Source organism: Rattus rattus, chromosome 14, assembly GCF_011064425.1.
Source record: "Rattus rattus isolate New Zealand chromosome 14, Rrattus_CSIRO_v1, whole genome shotgun sequence".
Classification (NCBI taxonomy): Eukaryota; Metazoa; Chordata; class Mammalia; order Rodentia; family Muridae; genus Rattus; species Rattus rattus.
This window is the reverse complement of record NC_046167.1, coordinates 2,331,048-2,345,030: the sequence shown is the minus strand read 5'-3', so window position 1 is coordinate 2,345,030 and position 13,983 is coordinate 2,331,048.

Genomic DNA, 13,983 nt, shown 5'->3' with positions numbered 1-13,983 from the left:
TAGCTCATTTTATTGGATTAAGGGCCCACAAACTCACGTGCGCTTACCTTAAGTAATTATAGCTGTAAGGATCCTGTCTTGATTTCTTTTCTGTTACTGTGACGAAACACCATGATCTAAAGCAACTTGAGGGAAAAAAGGGCTTACACTACTTTCATTTCCTGGCTTACAGTCAATTATAGAGGGAAGCCATGAACGGAACTTAAGGCAGAAAGCTGGAGGTAGGGACTGAAGCAGAGGCCGTGGAGGAGTGGTGCTCACTGGCTTGCTCTTCAAGGCTTGTTCATCCTGCTTTTTTATAAAACCCACCAGAGCAGGGGTAGCACTACCACTCATGGGCTGGGCCTTTCCCTGCCATTCATTAATCAAGAAATAGCCCACACACTTGCCTGTGAGCAATCTGTTAAGACTGTTCTTCCCAGATATCTCTAGCATGTGTCAAGCTGAGGGGAGGAAAAAGAAGACCTAGCCAGGACAAACCCTGTTTTTAAATTAATTTACCTTTTGAAGCAGTCAAGGTGGAGAACTCAAAACATGACTTTGATAGGTGGCGTGCGTTCCCCCATCACACTGCCAAGTGGTGGGTTTCAAAAACTAGTCTAGACATTCAACTCCATATCCCATTCATTTTACAAGAGAAATTCAAGATGAATCATCATAAATGTTTACTTTCTTTGTTGATAATTTAAAAAATCAAGCCAGACATGGAGACATGCCTTAAATTCCAGCATTTGGTAAGCAGGTGCAGGTGGATCTCTGTGAGCTCAAGACCAGCCTGGACTACATACAGAGTTCCAGGACAGTCAGATCTACATGGTAAGACCCTATCTCACAAGCAAACAACAAATAAAAACCATAAAAATTAAATCAAGAGCAACCTTTAAAAGAAAATTAAGTCCCTTCCTCTACCCGCACCCGGGTCTATCATTTGGTTATCACTTATTTAGTGGTTAATATCCACCATAAGGGAGCACATGCCATGTTTATCTTTCTAGATCTGGGTTACCTCACTCATTGATTTTTTTTTCTAGTTCCATTCATTTGTCTGCAAATTTCATGTCTTTTTTTTTTCTTAAACATCTGAGTTATACTCCATTATTAAGTGTTCTACTTTTTTTTTTTATCCATTCTACTGTTGAGGGACATCTAGGTGGTTTCCAATTTACGGCTCTTATGGAGAAAACTGCATTGAACATGTTGAGCAATCATCCTTGTGGTAGGATGAGTGTCTTCGGTTATATACCTACCAGAAGTATACTTGGATCTTTTTTTTTTCCTTTTATTGTTTGTTTCTTTAATGATAACATTATTTAATTGCATCTATCAACAGCAATCATAAATTAGCTAATAAGGCGATCTTGTCTTATTTTCTTTTTTTTTTTTTTTTTATTAACTTGAGTATTTCTTATGTACATTTCGAGTGTTATTCCCTTTCCCGGTTTCGGCAAACATCCCCTTCCTCCCCCTTCCTTATGGGTGTTCCCCTCCCCACCTCCCCCCATTGCCGCCTCCCCGACAGTCTAGTTCACTGGGGGTTCAGTCTTAGCAGGACCCAGGGCTTCCCCTTCCACTGGTGCTCTTACTAGGATATTCATTGCAACCCACGAGGTCAGAGTCCAGGGTCAGTCCATGTATAGTCTTTAGGTAGTGGCTTAGTCCCTGGAAGCTCTGGTTGCTTGGCAGTATACTTGGATCTTGAGGTAGATCAATTCCCAATTTTCTTAGGAATCACTGTATTGATTTTTCTAGTCTCTATACACGCTTGCATTCCCACCAGCAAAGGAAGATTGCTCCCCTTGTTCTGCACCCTTACCTGCATGTCACTTGTATTATTGATCTTAGCCATTCTGACAGGTGTGAGATGAAATCTTGAAGGAGATTTGATTTTGAAAAGTAGATTACATTTCTTTAATGGCTAAGAATGTTGAGCATTTCTTTAAGTGTTTCTCAGCTGTTTAGTTTTCTTCTATGGATCTTTCTAGGGAGGGGAAATAGAAAAGACATTACAGGTGAACTGGGGCAGTTGGGGACTGAGAGGAAAGATCAGGTATGGACAAGGAGGAAAGACAGTTTGAGGAAGGAAATTCAGGGAGAGACAGATGCTATTAAGGGGCATCTGAGAGATGATATAGAAACCTAATGCAATAGAAACTTCCTAAAACATATGAAGGCAATCCTAATGAGGAATACAGAGTCCTAACTGTCTAACTTGTCACTAAATGAGGTTTCCAGTAGCAGAACTGAGTTGTATTTAATTGATTTGTGGACCAAGGGGGTTCGATGGAAATCTCCAAACAACCTAGGCTGTTGTCAAGACAATGAGTTGCTCTCTGCAGACTGACACTGGGGCCTCAATACACATACAGAACTCATTGACCATGGAGAAGTTGAGCTGGTGCCTACATGGAGCTTCCCCCCTCCAACATCATAGTTAGTGTCTTTGGTATAGGAAGGTACTCTGCAGGTTACCAAAAGAGAAACATAAACACCAACCCAGACACAAAACCTTGACCTACAATCTATTATGCCTTAAAGATAAGCTGGGGTAACAGTGGCACAGCCTTGTAGGAATAGTTACACAATGTCTGACTGACTTATGGCCCAGTCCAAAAATGGAATCCACACCCAACACTGCATGGCTGACTAAAAGCCAGAGACTAGATAGCCCAGAGACCTAGAGTAAAACCAAACACTACTGGTCTAAAGGAAAACTATCAATAAAGTGACTCCTAATAATATTACTATATGCTCATAGATCAGTGCTTTATTCAGTCATTATTAGAGAAGCTTCCTTCCACAGCAGACAGAAAAAAAAAACAAGACCCTTGGTCAGACATTATGCAGAGAGAAAGAGAGTTCTTGGAATGCATAGCTCTAAATGGGATGACTCCATCAAATCTCTCTCCTCCAAGCCCACGAACACTTTGTAAGAGGATGTACAAAGTGTATAAGGATGGAGGACAGAAGGAGAACAAAGCCCTCTGAACTCACAAAGACTGAAGCAGCAGGCACGAGTCCCGCACAGGTCTGCACCAGGTCCTCTGCATGTATAATTTAGCTTTCAGCTTGGTGTGTTTATGGGACTCGTGAGTGAAAAAGATGAGTGTGTTTCTGACTCTTTTTCCTTCTCTTAGGAATATTTTACTTCTTTTGGATTTCCTTGACCAACTTTGATATGATTTTACTTTTATTTTATTATATTTTGTCATGTCTGGATGTTAGCTCTTAGAAGCCTTTTCTTTTTTGAGAGACAGAAAAGGAGTGGATCTGGAGGGGAGGGAGGGGAGAAGGAACTGGGATGAAGAGAGGAAAGGGAAATTGAAATCATGATCTATTATAAAAATGGATCTATTTTCAATAAAAATTCAAAGCAAAGTTAAGTCAAGTAAAAAGGAAGCCTTTTTGAAGACTGATTTATGTGTATGCGATTTTCTTTAGGCATGTCTTTGTACTGTATGCCTTAAGGGCCTGTGAAGACTATGAAAGGGTATCAGGTCCCTTGGCACTAGAGTTACAATGACTGTGAGCCACCATGTGGCTGCTGGGAATTGAATCCAGTCCTCTCCAAGAGCAGCCATGCTTTTAGCCACTGAGCCATCTCTCTAGCCTTCAAAAAAGGAAATCTCGTATACAAAAAAATCTAGAATCATCCCAGTTCTTCTAGAGTATTGTATTTGCTCCTCTGGCTTATGCATTCATCAGTTTCAAGGGTTGTTTTCAAACTCATTAAAAAAAAAAAAAACAAGAAATAACAAAGTACAGCTTCCTCTGTATCCCCTGGTTCCTCCTCTAGGCCTAACCAATCGAGTGTCCAGAAGAACAGCTTGTACTGTGTGACACACCTGTGCAGGATGTGGACAGATTGATTTCTTGATGTTATTTCCTAAACAATAGCACATAGCAACTGTTTATGTTACAGTGAATAGCTGATCGTGAGGTAGAAAGAAATGTCCATTCATCCCAGCTAAAGTTCCAAAGATCAAAGATTCCTTCCAAGTCTAAACAGATGAACCAGTCAATTTAGTATAGGAACTTTAGTGTTGCTTACAGGAGCATGGATGAGCCAAAGGTCCCACGTCAGCATGGGCCATGACTTATGAACGCTACCTGACTGTGTCCTATCCCCAGCCAGTCTTCTTCCTCTTATACCCATGATACCTGCAACTGGGAGGGAGCTAACAGGAATGGGAGTTGAATTCAAGTGAGAGTCTCACCTTCCTTAGAAGTGATATTAATAACCTCCCTATGATTCCCACAGGCCCAATCACATTATCACCTTTGCTTATTTTGTTACCATTATTATAAGGTCAAAGAGTCATACTTCTTATGTCTGTGGGTTAGCCATACCCAGAGAAGATTCTTTACTACATCCACTTAATGCTGGCCTCTCGTTAGATATGATAAGTAATCTAGAGGGGACAACATATACAGGAAGTTATACATAGATTATATGAAAATAATACATCTTTTATGTAAAGGACTTGAACATTTTCAGGTATAGGTAGCTGCAAGGTTGAGAGGGTGTAGAACCAGTCTCCTAGGGATACTAGGGTTGGCTGTACTTTGGACCACCTGTGACAATTTAAGTGCCTATGTGATACCTGGGAGAGAACCAGTTGTTGCCAATGTCTACAAGAAACCTTAATTTAGGTGTGTGTGGAAGAGCTGAGGGGAGAGGGTCCTCCAAATTCCATTGTAGCATTCTACTGATCACATATTTTATAACAGGTATAAGTCTCTCTCTCTCTCTCTCTCTCTCTCTCTCTCTCTCTCTCTCTCTCTCTCTGTGTGTGTGTGTGTGTGTGTGTGTGTCTATTTCTCTTTCTCTCTTCACTTGGAGGTTAACATTAACAAAGTATACATTTTTTAAAAAAGAAATCTTCATTGTTAGCCTTTAAAGAGAATAATATTGTACAAATGTCACATTCCAGAGTTGGCATTTCCAACAACTTAAGAATTCAAGGTGACCTCAAGGACTCCCACAATTCAGAGACAGCTAAGGTTAAAGGATTCCAGCACATGTGGAAATATCCCTGTAAGTCTAGTTTGAAAGTCTGAACATTTAATATCTGATTTCTTAAGGGCATAACATTTTAAAACCAGATTTAGAACAAAGATCTCATTAAACATTATCTGGTTAACATTCTCAAAGCAAATCAAATAAAGTGGAAAATGTCGGAGAATCTAAAGATATTTCCTGGAACTGGGAGGACACCTGGTGGCCAATATTATTAAATACCTTTAAGAGAGATTTTTCTTTTTGGGCTGATTCAGTAAATACAGTTACTGGTTACATCGTAACTAGCTGGTCTGTAAACATTGTAAAGTAACATAAAGCATTAACTCTGTTTAGAAGAAGCTATTAGAACAGAAAAATGGGGAGCTAGTTAACACAGATTATACTCAAGAAATCCAGGTGTTGTTAAAAAACAAAAAAACAAACAGAACAAGAAATTAAAGAGTAGAAGGAAAGACTGGGGACATAGCTCAATGGCAGAGAACACATTTAACGTCCCTGAGGCCAAGAGGTCTGTCTCAAGGGCCAGCAGAGGAAGACAGACACACAGTCAGATAGTCAGTCAGACAGGCAGGCAGGCAGGCAGGCAGACATACATACATACAGACAGACAGACAGGAGAAGTGGTGCCAGAGCACTGCCCACCCCACATTCTTTAGTACCACATCTCAGTCTTCCTTGGGAAAGTATCTGCCTATTTTTCATACAGTTCAGGGTAGATTTAGACCCAAATCTCTCTCATCTTTACTTCTGTCGTGGGAGGTGAATCTGAATTAGTTCAAAACACTTTGGGATTGGAACTTTCTTTTATCTATTGGATGAGAAACAATCTGCTTCTGCAGGTTGCTCCTCAGCCTGGAGCTGCAGGCTGTCAAAATGTAAGAACAGTTTTTCCAAGAAAAAGAGTGCTGAGAGGAAGCTGGTTATAAGGAACAGCTGAAGTCTTACCACGGGATCTGAACACCTGGACACAATCACTACCTCTGGATATTCAATAGAAAGACTTGATACTACTGCAAAAGTGAGTGAATTAATATAAACAAAAGCAAAAGCAAAAGAAAGAATGAGAAACCATCAGGTAATGGGAAACTGTTTACAACTTTCAAAATTAAATATTTGCCCATATATACAAGTATATGACCATTTATACAAATAATTAATAAAATGTACTTAAGATAATTATAAAATTGAAAATTATTAAATATTTTCCTCAAGAATGAAAGTCACCCATTGTTTAGCTCTAGGCTCATTCTTTGGTCTGGAGGAGATTTGGGGGATCCCAAGAGTGTCCTGTTTCCCTATGGACCATTCCGGTTGGATCTGCCTAGGACACAGCCTGCAGAAGTGAGTTGTGTGTGATCCCCTAAGCTCCATTGTCTAACTCTAGTCTTGTTCTTCAGTCCCTAGCAGCCTTGCAGAACCCCTAAGAATATCCTGCTTCCCTATGAAACCATGAAATTGGTGGAGGCCCCAAGACTATACAGCTTGGAACTCTTCCCCACCATTCCCTCCCCACTCCAGTCTGCCAGCTGAACATAGCCTGCAGAAGTGAGTTCCTCTGGATCCCCTCAGCTCCATTGTCTAACTCTGGCCTCAGTTTTGGTCCTGAGGACCCTTGCAAGAGGCCAAGAGCCTCCTACTACCCCACGGTATCCCAAGAAGACCCCAAGAATTAACAGCTTAAACCACTCTCGCCCTAATTCTTGGTTCATGGGGTCTACTTGAGACACAGTCAAGAGTGAGGTATTCTGAACCTCATTGTCTGGCTTATGGCTCCCCCTTCCTTTCTGATAAGTCCTGCTCCTATCAGGATTATCCAGCCAACACCAGGGAAAACCAGCTAAGGACAGCATAAGAACAAAATCAACAAGACCCAGGGCAATATGGCACCACCAGAGCCCAGATATCCTGCTAAAACAAATCCTAGATATTCAGAAGCACAAGAAGAGGATCTTAAATCCAATCTTATAAAGATGATAGAGACCGTCAAAGGGGAAATGAATAAATCTCTTAAGGAAATACAGGAAAATATATTCAAACAGGTAGAGGCATTAAAAGAGAAAGCAAAAAAATATATAAAGAAATACAGGATAATAAATCAAATAGATGAGGAATATGAATAAACTGTCAAAGATCTGAAAATGAAAAAGAAGCAATAAGGAAAACAAACAATGAGGCAATCATGAAAATAGAAAACCGAGTAAAGAGAACAGGAATTACCAATGTAAGCATCTCCAACAAAATACAGGAGATGGAAGACAGAATCTCAGGCATAAAAGGTAAGATAGAATAAATCAATATATCAGTCAAAGAAAATGAAAAATCTAAAAAGTTCATGACACAAAATATCCAGAAAATTTGCAACACTATGAAAAAAACCAAACCCAAGAATAGAAGAAGGGGAATATTTCCAGATTAAAGGCCAAGAAAACATCTTCAGCAAAATCATAGATGAAAATTTCCCTAACCTAAAGAAAGAAAGGTCTATAAATGTACAAAATATTTACAGAATACCAAAAGATAGGGCCAGAAAAGAAAATCCTCCTACCACATAATAGTCAAAACACAAAATAGAATAAAGAGAGAATTTTAAAAGCTTCAAATGAAAAAGGCCAAATAATATATAAAGTCAGACCTGTCAGAATTACACATGATTTACCATCTGAGACTCTAAAAGCTAGAAGGGCCTGGGCAGAGGTCTTGCAGACCCTAAAAAACCACAGATGTCAGCCTACATTACTTTTCCTAGCAAGCCTCTCAATCACCATAGTTAGAGAAACCAAGATATGACAAAACCAAATTTAAACAATACCATCCCACTAACCCAGCCCTACAGAGGATACTAGAAGGAAAACTCAAACCCTGTGAGGCTAACTAACTACACTCAAGAAAATACAAGAAATAAATAATTTCACACCATTAAAACCAATAAAAGAGAAACACACACACACACACACACACACACACACACACACAAACCACCACCACCACCACCACCAACAACAACAACAACAACAACAACAACATCATCAAAATAACAGGAAACCACAATATCTGGTCATTAATATCTCAATTCCCAAGTAAAAAGACTCAAGCTAACAGAATGGCTGTTCAAACATTTTACTGTGTACAAGAAACACACAGCAGCAACAAAGAGAGTTATTATCTCAATATAAAGGGCTGAAGCAAATGGCTCCAAAAAACAAGCTGGGGTAGTCATTCTAATACCTAATAAAATAGACATTCAATCAACAATAGTCAAAAGAGAGAGGGAAGGAGACTTTATATTCATCGAAGGAAAAATCCACAAGACATCTCAATACTTAACATCTATGTCCCAAATGATGGCACCCACATTCGCAAAAAACATAAAAAAAATTAATAAAGCTTAAATCACACATCAAACACTACCCATTAAAAAAAGACTAAACATCAAAAAAACAAACAAACAAACAAAAAACCACTACCCATTAATAGTAGGAGACTTCAACAACCCACTCTTACCATTGAACAGGTTATAGAGATAGAAACTAACAGATATAACAAAACTAACAGACGTTATTACTCAAATGGACACAATATATCTACAGAACATTTTACCCAAAAGAATACATCTCCTTTTTAGCACCTCATGAAAACTTCTCAAAAATTGACTATATAATCAGTTACAAAGCAGGCCTCAACAGATATAAGAAGATTGAAATAACCCCATGCATTTTATCAGATTACCATGGATTAAATCTGGACTTCAAAACAACAAAAACAATAGAAAGTCTAAATATTTATGGCTACGGAACAACTCTCTACTCAGAGATCACTGGGTCAGGGAAGAATAAAGAAAGAAATTAAAGACTTTGTACAGTTCAATGAAAATAAGAGCACAACACACCCAAGTTTAATGAAAGTTGTGCCATGGGGAAAGTTCATAGCACTGAGCATCCTCATAAAGAAATTGTAGAGTCTTTATACTAATGAATTAAAAGTATATCTGAGAGCTCTAGAAAAAAAAAGAATCAAACACACCAAAGAGGAGTAGATGGCAGAAAATACTCAAACTCAGGGCTGAAATAAATGACTTAGAAACTAAGAAAAGACACAAAGAATCATTGAAACTAGTTCTTTGAAAAATATCAACAGAGACAAACCTGTAGCCAAACTAACTAAAAGGCAGTGTGGCAGTACCCAAATTAACAAAATCAGAAATGAAAAGAAAGACATAGCAGTGGACACTGAAGAAATTCAAAGAATCATTAAGTCCTACTGCAAAAGGTTATACTCCACAAAATTACAAATTTTAAATGAAATGGAAGATTTTATAGGCAGATACCAGTAACCAATGCTAAATTAAGATCAGGTAAACTATCTTAATAGTCCTATAACCCCTAAGGAACTAGAAGCAGTCATTAAAACTCTCCTAAAAAAAAAAGGCCCAGTGGAAGATAGTTTTAGTGCAGAATTCTACCAGACTTTCAGAACTAATGCCAATACTCCACAAAATGGAAACAGAAGGAACATTGTCAAGTTCATTCTATGAGGTCACAGTCATGCTGATACATAAACCACACAGACTCAATAAAGAAAGAGAATTCAAAATCAACTTCCCTTATGAACATTGATGCAAAAATAGTCAATAAAATGCTCAACAAACCAAATCCAAGAACACATGAAAGAACACATTAATAAATTGGATCACATGAAATTGAAAAACCTCTGTAATTAGGACATAACAATAACTTAAAGACTGGGAATAAATTTTCACTAATCCTATGTCTGACAGAAGGCTAATATCCAAAATATATAAAGAATGCAAGAAGTTAGACACCAACAACCCAAATAACCCAGTTAAAAAATGGGGTACAGATCTAAACAGAAAATTCTTAACAACAGAATCTCTAATAGTTAAGAAGAACCTAAAGAAATGTTCCTTAGTCATTAGGGAAATGCAAATTGAAACAACTCTGAGATTCAACCTTATACCCATCAGAATAGCTAAGATCAAAAACTCAAAGACAGCATATGCTGGCAAGGTTGTGAAACAAGGAGAACATTTCCCCACTGCTGGTGGGAGTACAGACTTGTACAACCACTCCGGAAATCAACTTGGCAGTTTCTCAGAAAACTGGGGTTAGATTTTCCTCAAGACCCAGCTACACCACTCCTGGGCATATACCTAAAGCTGCTCCACTATCTCACAAAGACACCTGCTCAGCTATGTTCACAGCAGCTTTATTTGTAAAATACAGAGACTGGAAATAACCTAGACGTTCCTCAGCTGAAGAATGGATAAAGAAAATGTGGCTCAATTATACAATGGAATACTACTCACCTATTAAAGTTAATGGCATCATGAATTTCATAGGTAAATACATGAAACTAAAAATTATCACTTTGAATGATGTAATCCATACCCAAAAGGACATGCATGGTATGCATTCATTTATATGTGTATATTAGCCATAAAGCACAGGGTAACCAGGCTACAAGCAACAGACTCAGAACCAAATAATGAGGACCCAATGGAAGGTCATTGAATCTTCCTCTGAAAGGGAAAAAAAATAGATATTGGATATCTATGGAAAAAGGGAACCAAGTGGAAGAGGGTATGGGGAGGGTTGAGACTATATGTAGACAGAACAAGGAAGAAGGAAAAATTGGAAGTGGGGGCAATCTCTAGGCTATGACAGATACCTGGGATGAGGAAGGACCCAGAGACTTCAAGCAATCAGGTATATGGATCCTGAAGCCAGGTAGGGTCCCAGTGGAGGAATAAGAACAGCAACCCACCTACAAAATCTGAGACCCAAAACGTGTCCTGTCCATAAGATGTACAGGGTCAAAGATAGAGCAGAGACTGAGGGACTGACTAACCAATGCCTGTCCCAGATTGAGATCTATCCTATGGGCAAGAACCAGTCCTTGAGACTATTAATGATACTCTGTTATGGTTGCAGACAGGAACCTAGCATAACTGTCCTCTGAGAGGCTCCAACCAGCAGCCAATAGAAAGAGATGCAGAGAGTCACACCTAAACTGTCCCACGCGCGACTTCCAAGAAGCACACGGGACATAGAAATTCTTGCTATGAGTGACTTTATTCCTCTCTCATGGTGGAAGCCCCACGCACCGGCCAGGCGCGCCTATTTAACCCCCAATCAGGCATCCACACCTGATTGGTTGCTTACTCATGATCTCATCAGGCACGCCCCGGAATGGGCAAAGACCTGGCACGAAGGCACTCTTGCACATGCGCAGTTAACTTCCTGAGAAGGGGGCCAGCTGGCGCGGCGAAGGCTGGCGCCATCTTGACTGACTTGGCCTTCCACGTGGGGCGCAGTGGAAGCCAGCGCCATCTAGTGGTGGCGCATGTTATTGCGGCCCTCTACACCAAACATTAGATGGAACTCAGGGAGTCTTGCGAGAAGAGTTGGGAGGAAAAAATGAGGGACCCAACGGGGACAAGGACTCCACAGGAAGACTAGAACTGTCAAATAACCTGGACCTTTTGGGACTTAGAGAGGCTGAATCACCAACCAAAGAACAACCACCGGCTGGGCCTAGCTCCCCTGCACATATGTAACTGATGAGCTATTACCAGTCTTCATGCTGGAACCCCAACAACTAGAGTGGAGCTGTACCTAAGCCTCTTACCTCTCTGCTTATGTATCCCACACTCCTAAATGGACAACTTTGTCTACCCAGTGGGAGAGTATTCCACAGAGACTGGAAGTGTGTGGGGGGGAGGTCATGGGGTTGTACGGGTGTTAGTTAGGGGAATGATACCCAGAGAGAGGCTTCCTCTTCTCAAAAGAGAATGGGAATGTGGAATGGGGGCAGGGCTTGCATGAGGGGGCACTGGGAGTAGGGGGCTGATATTGGGATATATAGTGAATAAATAAATAAATTTAAGAAAAAAAAATGAAAGCCACCCTGAATTGTTCATAAAGGTGATAGCTTGCCACTGTTGGCAGGCATCATAATTGACATTTGTTAGACACTTTGAGCATTTAATTGGTTAGCAACTCTTTTATCAACAAACAATCCTGCAATTATCCATGCTTTCTTGAAATTCTGTCACATTATTACCTTACTATTATAGGTGGTTGAAAATTTCAGGCTCTAATTCTCCAGTTATACTTGAGATAAAATGAAAATTAGATATTCAGATTATTTTATTGCCAAATGCAAGGACCACACTAGCATTGATTCAAAAAATAGGAATGTCTCAGGATGAGAGGAATAATTCTCAGAGTACAAGACCCCAGCTCACAAATGGCTGGCACTTATACATATTTAAAAACTCTAAAGGCCATCATATATTAGCAGTTTACATTATACATTGAAAAATAAAAACACAACCACAATGAGGTGCCTTCCAAAATGGGCTCTTCAAATCATTAAACTCAGAAAGACTTTCCAAAGCAAGTGCTGGTGAGGACATGGCCCCTGGAGCACCCTCAGACTGGCTGATGCATGAAGTGGTTCATTTGTTTACAGATATGGCGGTTCCATTCAAAGCTAAGTGTCTGCCTATGATGGGACCCAGTCATTCCGTAAGAATTAACCCCACAGACAACCACATTTCCACCCAGAGACTTGTATGTGAAGCTGGTTTATGTGTTAACCCACATAATGAACTCAGCAGCAAAAAGAACAAGACGCTGACCCGCACACAACAGGGGAACAACAGGGAATTACTGCTCTTAATGAAATAGCTCACCAAAGAAGCTGCCTTGTCTTACAGTTTTACCATAGAAAATTGCAGAAAACGAAAGCCCAGAGTGACAGAAAATAGGTTACTGGCTATGCAGGCTTGGGAGGGACATGGACTGGAATGTGACATAAGGGAAATCTGAAATTGCTTTGTATCTGGATTGTGATTCCTGTATGAATGAGGTATGTGTTAAGGAGATATATATATATATATATATATATATATATATATATATATATATCCTTTCACTAAAACATAAAAAAGTATAGGCTGTCTATGTGGAAACAAAAAGAAAAGAAAACAATATGTGAGTAGGCTGAGACAACCAGGAGTGTGATACTCCCCTTGTGTCGCCCACGGCTGGCCTCAACTTCGCCACCCTAGATACAGCCTATAACTCAGGCTAGAAAATCAGTAGCTGGTAGAAGCGTCAGTGACGGGAATATTATGGTGCCACATACCAGGCACACACCTCACCGCTGCGAAGTGACCCTACGACGGGATTAACACGGGTCCATGATCTGGGTCACCCATCTCACAAAACACACATGTATAGCCCAGAACGGTATGTTAAAGCATAAGATCGTTCCTAGCCATTGGGGTGCAGTCCTAACTGCAAGAGTGGCTCGCCATGGCTGAGCTGGGCACTCTGTGAGGCATGTCTGATCTATCTCAGACCACTACTTCCACCCTGGCGGAAATAATGGAACTTAAGTGAGAGTGCCAGACGTGGGGGCAACCTATGTAGACTAAGACACCGGGCTTCAACGACTAGGTGCTGGTTGTGGATGCACACCATATAGACAGAACTTCCTCCCACTGATAGTTAAGGAAAGGTGGAGATGTCAGGGACCAGAAGTCTGAACTAAGCAAAGCTAGAGCCCTGCCCTGAGCAGATTCCTGAGAAGGGCTTGACCTTTTCAAAGAACTTGTCCCCAGAAGACTGTTGCCTCTTTGTCTAAGGAGGATATCTTGCGGTTTAGTGATTCACCTTATGTCCTTGGACACTTCCCAGTACTCCCCGCACCCTAAGCTTCAGTTCCTGCTTCAATTCCTGCTTCAGAGCTTTAAATGCTGTACATTTCTCTCAATAAACAGACCTGACAAGGACACTGCTTGGTCTCGCTCCTCTTTCTTGCCCTTTCTCCCGCAGGTATGGGTCCCCCTCGACCCCCACAAATAACTGGGTCCCCGCTGGTGGGGGCATAAAGTGAGATTATTAGAGAGGGGAGGTAAACCTGACTGCCTATTCAAA